Raw genomic sequence first — 6103 nt, 5'->3', positions numbered from 1 at the left:
GTTTGCATTTCTATCTTCCTTGGTCTCTAAAAATTGTTGAATCTTCACGTTCCACTTCCATTGGCTTTAAATTCTTGCATAAAATTTGCATTAATCCGCTCCTTTTGGCACTTTACGAGTCTTTAAATGCTGCTCTCATTAGCGACCATAGAATGGGGTGACTTAGCCTGTCGAATCCCACGAAATGATTTGCACAAACAACGAGAGAAAGCATCAAGCTGCCACAAAAAATATACTCAACAAAGCACAAGAACAACTCTCACTCTACCCCTTGACAAAATCAATGCATGAGAATCCATAAGGGATAGGCCCAACATAATCTGATAGAAATCTAGAGCAAATTGCTAACCAACTGCTCTAACACAGATTGGCTAAAAAGTCATCAAAGAGGTCATCCTAGTGGTGGTCTGAACTACCTACCTAACTTAATACAATTGGAACCAGGACCTCCCACTAGGTGAGGACTCCTATAGCCTAGTCATCATATTTTTCTTGGAACACATTTGCCTCCCAAGGTTTCCATACTCGAGCGTGTAAAAAGGAGGGAGTTGAGCATAGAGTGACCCAAGGAGAACAGGGCATCGGCCTCATGTCTTGATTCGATACCCAAGAACCTACCAAGCTCTCACGAGGTGACACTTAATCCTTTTTTTTTTCTCACATTTGTTTTCGCTCCAAGCTTTCTTATTAATTATTTATTTTTGACAAGTTGTTGCTATCCCCAGGACGACAAGGCATCGGTTGGCTCGTCCCTAGGAACCTACCAAGCTCTCTGCAAGGCGATAATCAACTGCTTGTAGGAAGTTTCTTCTTTTTTCCTTTTCTAGTTGAGGGGTTAGAACCCCTTTTTACACACCTTTGTAATTTTTATCTTTAGATATATTCAACACTTGCTCTTCTTTGCTATTTTGGCAGGCTTCTCTAATTGCCTCATGTTAGTAGGGACTCCTAGGATAGCTACCTAGCAAGCAGGAAGGATAAGGTCATAAGGACTACCCTGTATCACAGGTCTTTAATGCTTGACAATGTCCTAACAGGAGGTAGACAACTACTCAAATTTCCCCTAGATCTACCTAACCAAACCCTAGGACTTCATGCCTTGATTGTTAGTCCCCACACAAACAAAAGAAAGTAACCTCCACATACACATATAACACTATTAGCTTAAGGGAAAAACTCGAAAAGGCGACAACACCACTTGGAATGGCCACAAGAAGCTCCTCTGTAGCAAAGAACCCCTCCACGCTCTTTATCTAACCTGTGTGATGCAATCACTAAAACAGAAAACCATAAAACGTACCTGAACCAAACAATACTGAAAACTACAATTACAACATACTGAAATATAAATATAAGAGTAAATCCAAAAAACCAAGGGTGGGCAAATTGACAAAAGACCAAGCTCCCGTTGCTAGGAATACCTTGCAACTAGCAGTGTGACTGAGCATGTAACCAATACCAAGAATTGTCAAACTCAATGTGTTAGAGAGAGATACACTGAGTGGGCATAAACATCATGTATGTAGTAGGTCTCAAGAATAATTGATTTATTGTTTGAACTATTACATCCCTACATCCATGGCAAGAAACAAAAGGAAGGATAAAGCAATGGGGATAATATGAATGAAGATCTACATGCATACCATGATGATTTAGATCCTTCTATTGATGCTACAGACCAAGGCCATGATGTTGTGGATAACATTACAAATGTGGAAGGAGGTTCTATGGTTTATAATGTTAATGCCAATGGTTGATTGGATAAAACTAGTAGCTAAGTGCCAAAAGTGAAAAAAAAGAAGAAGCGTTTGTGGTAAAAATGAAGAGACATCTGAATTTTCTAAGCAAAAGTGGGTGGCTTAAAATGCATTGAAAGTGTCAGTTTATCAATGGGAGTTTTTTAGATGGCCCATTTAAAGAGGCATAATTTTTACATTACAAAGCAAGGCCTAAAGAGGTATAACACTTCATGACCAACAAAATTGGCCCTCTTGGCCTTATGAAATAAAACATTAGAACTCGACAGAGACAACCCTCTTGGCCTTATGAAGTAAAATATTAGACTACCATTCAGCACAATGTATTATTGAAACAATCCCTTAGTCCTAACGTTACTCTACTAAAGCACAAAATCGACCAAGGATAAGGCCTCTTAGGCCCTACACTAAGTGCATCAGGTTATTAGCTAACCCCCTACATAAATAGCAAGGGGTGTTTGATGAATATGATGATACACAATTCTATGCGTCCATGACAAAGTAGGAGGGTGCTCACTTGCTACTTGACTCATAACCCAAACTAACCATCGACAGCCAAAATATGACATGTCAGCAAGACCCCAAAGTAGTCCAAGGCTAATGTTAGGAGGTGATTGTAAGGGCTCCCTTGGACCATAATTGAAAAAGACATCTTCCACGAAAGCATAGTTAGCTAGGGAATCCACAAAGCAATTTCATCGTCTAGGAACAAACTGACAAGTACAGTCTCAAAGATATGAAACATATCCAAGGTTGCACGATGGTACATCCGTAAGATGGGATCCTGCACACTGTAAGTCCCATTTAGCTTATTGATTCCTAACTGCGAGTCACCTTCAACCAATAATCGACGGATACCACCACATCAGGTTACATTCATCCCCATGATCAAGGCCTTGTATTCTGCCATATTATTAGTAAAAGAGGGTCCTAAATATACTCCCATCTTCATGACAACCCTACGTTGGGGATCTTTAATGACCACACCAATGCTCATGTGTTTAGTGGGCCCTCTGGAAGCTCCATCAAAATATAGAGTATAAACCCATGCCTTATTGATAGGCCATGCCATAATAATCAGCTCACTCGTACTTATGATAATCAAAATCAAGCCGAGAGAGAGGATGTATGATAGGTGCAATCCCTCCTTCCTTGCTAAACTAGATAGGAATGCTAGTTAGAAGTCATTGACAATGGTGATATTAGACCTTAATTTCCCACATAAAGGATCCGTCTTGCCACTCAATAACTTGATACCCTTTGCTCCACCAAATCACTCGACCTTGGTGGTGACATTGCTCAAGGTACAGATGCTGCAGATAGGGAATGATGCATCCCATCCGCTCTTCTTGATACCTATTGCACGTTAAGGTTGAATCCTAAAGGACCTGCACAGGCACTAAGCCCAACGTCACCCCTTACACATAGTAAAGCTTCAGCTTGTTAAAGTTAACTTCAGTCTTAAACTCTACCCCCTGCAAATCTACTAGAAGGGTCGTAGAGCCATTCTTTCCTAAACGTACAATCTTGTATGGTCCATCCCATTTGGGTTCTAATTTTCTTGGAAAGAGCTCATGAGGAGCATCATAATACAGCACTAACTGACCTTTCGCAAATTTGTACTTCTTAGCCCGAAGATCATGAAGGGCTTTCATTCTCCTCTTTCCTACTTCTTGATGTAGTAAAACCTGCAATTGAATCTCATCAAGATGTGCCAGAGATGTATACTATTCCTGTAATGCTTCCTCCTCTCCCAACGAATGATTAAGGGAAAGATGCACAATGGAGAGCTCTATTTCTAATGGCAAAATACACTCCTCCCCATAGACTAGCTTGAACGGGGTGTGGCCTGTGGCTCTCTTGAATGTCGAGTTGTAAGGCCACATTGTCACATATAATTTCTTATCCCAGTCACGCTTGCTTTCCAATATTAACTTGGATAAGATTCCTACCAGTTGCTTATTTGTACTCTCAACTTGACTATTCGCTTGAGGATTATATGGGGTAGACTTGTTGTGCTTAATCTTCAAAGCTTCAGTCCAGGGCCACTAACACCTTGTTTAAGAAGTGTCCCTCAATTAGACACAATCTCCTTCGGAGGACCGAAATGGCAAACAATTTGCTCTATAATGAAACTGATCATCTTCTTAGCATTATCCTTCACCGTTGCTCGAGCTTCAAACCACTTTGTAAAGTAGTCTGTTGCTATAATAATATGCTGCTTTCACATAGTTGATGAAGGATATATTTTCCATAAAATCAATAGCCCATTTTTCAAAGGGTAACATAACTAAAATGGGATTTAGAGGTCGTCTACGATTTTCCTTCGCATCGTGTCTTTGAAAGATATCACAATGCTTAATATAACTAAAAGTATCTTGGAAAATTGATGGCTACTAATATCTAGAACGGAGAGATTTTTGGGCAGTAAGTTGGCCAGAAAAATGTCCCCCACATGCTGAATCATGGCACTCCTCAAGAATAAATGGTACCTCATCGGGTACTACATGACAATGATAGATATCATCTACTCCTCTCCGATACAAGACACCTGCTATAATCAAAAAGTGTAATGCTTGTTGCTTAATCTTTCTCTTTTCAGACTTCAATAAAGTAGCCCCAAATCCTCCTATAGATAAATAATGCATTATAGTTGCATACTAGGAAGAGATGGAAGCTGTATCGATTTTAAATAAACCTCCAATATCACTTCCCTCAGTCAGAATTTCCTTTGGCTCCCTGAAATCCACAAGACATTCTACAATATCCTACAGCTTTGGTGGCTTGCTCCTAATCTCATAATCGAACTCCTACAAAGTGATTAACCACTTTGCTAAACGGTCAAGCGGCTGGAACTTGTTTAGCAACAATTTGAGTCCTTCTGCCTTCATAAAGAATAGTATATTCTCATAGAGAATATAATGCCTAAATTTCTTCATCACAAAGACCATTCCAAGGCACAATTTCTCCATATACATATAATTAACTTCAGATATCCCCAATTTCCTACTAGCAAAGGCAATTGGATGATACCATTTCTCCTCCCAATTTTGAGCTAAACACAGCTGATACTATGCATTGTGGCTGCCGAAAATATATAGAAAATTTTACCTCTTCTGGGTGCTTTTAAGATTGGCGCTTTTTCTAATTCTTGCTTTTCTTAACAAGCTTCATTCCACTCAAATAGACAAGTAAAAGATAGAAGGTTCGTCAATGGCAACGCTCTTTCCCCCACTAGTGCATTGATAAATCTTCGATAATATCTCACTGATGACAAAAAGTTGTGCACCTCTTTTGAAGTACATGGTGGGCTCATAAAGACTATAACCTTTATCTTTTCAGGGTCAACTAGGTGAAATAACCACATGGTCGAGTAACAACCCATAGGGCACTCCAAATACACACTTTCTAGGGTTAAAAGCAATGCATAATTATCTACAACGCTCAAAACATTTTCTCATAATAATCAATTGTCGCTCCCTTATGTTGGCTATCTCGAGATCATCAATAAAGACTTTTAACTCCTTTGGGGAGATATCACCAAAGGTCTTATCAGTTGTTCATTGCCAAGATCCAGGCGCTTTGCATAGATCAAAGGCCATCACATGATACACAAAGGTACCGAAGATAGTAATAAATGTTGTTTTCAATTTGTCTTCCTCCGCAATAGCCACTTGATTATATCTAACAATTCAATCCATAAACGAATAGATTTCCCTACCCGCTAATTGATCCAAAATCTGATCAATGAAAGGCAACACGTAGTAATCCTTAACCATCTGCTTATTAAGCTCTTTGAAATCTATGCAAAGTTGAATCTGATTGTTATTCTTCTTCCTGATAACAACTAGCGAACACCATTCTATATGTAAAACCAGAAATATTAGGCCAGCCTTTTGTAGCTTTGTCAATTCTTTGAATAGTCCGTCCCTTAATTCGAAAGGCATACGCCTTAGTTTCTATCGCACAGGGAGGCTTCCTTGCTTCAAAGGAATCATATGAATAGCCAGACTGGGAGGAATCCTCTCATCTCATCATAGCTCCAAGCAAAGATATTGCAGAATTCTTGAATCAAGGACACATAGTCCTTCCTTTCTTTCGAACTAAGCATGGACCCTAATTTAATTGGCCGTGAATCATTCATCGTACCAAGGTCAAGCTCAATTACATATGCATCCCTTATCCTCTCCTGAGCCTTTATTGGCTCATTCAAAGTCACTTGGTAGATATCTTCTGTAGTGGACTCCTCATTGGATTCGTCACTTGATGATGTCTCACTAGTAAATGGAGCATCTAGCATGTCAAACTCTGACGAAGATAAAGGAACTCTCTCACTCCAAGGAGAT

The sequence above is a fragment of the Lygodium microphyllum genome, chromosome 11, assembly GCF_053477565.2.
Source record: "Lygodium microphyllum isolate KBCC chromosome 11, Lygodium_microphyllum_v1.1.10, whole genome shotgun sequence".
Classification (NCBI taxonomy): Eukaryota; Viridiplantae; Streptophyta; class Polypodiopsida; order Schizaeales; family Lygodiaceae; genus Lygodium; species Lygodium microphyllum.
Note: the sequence above shows the minus strand (reverse complement) of the source record.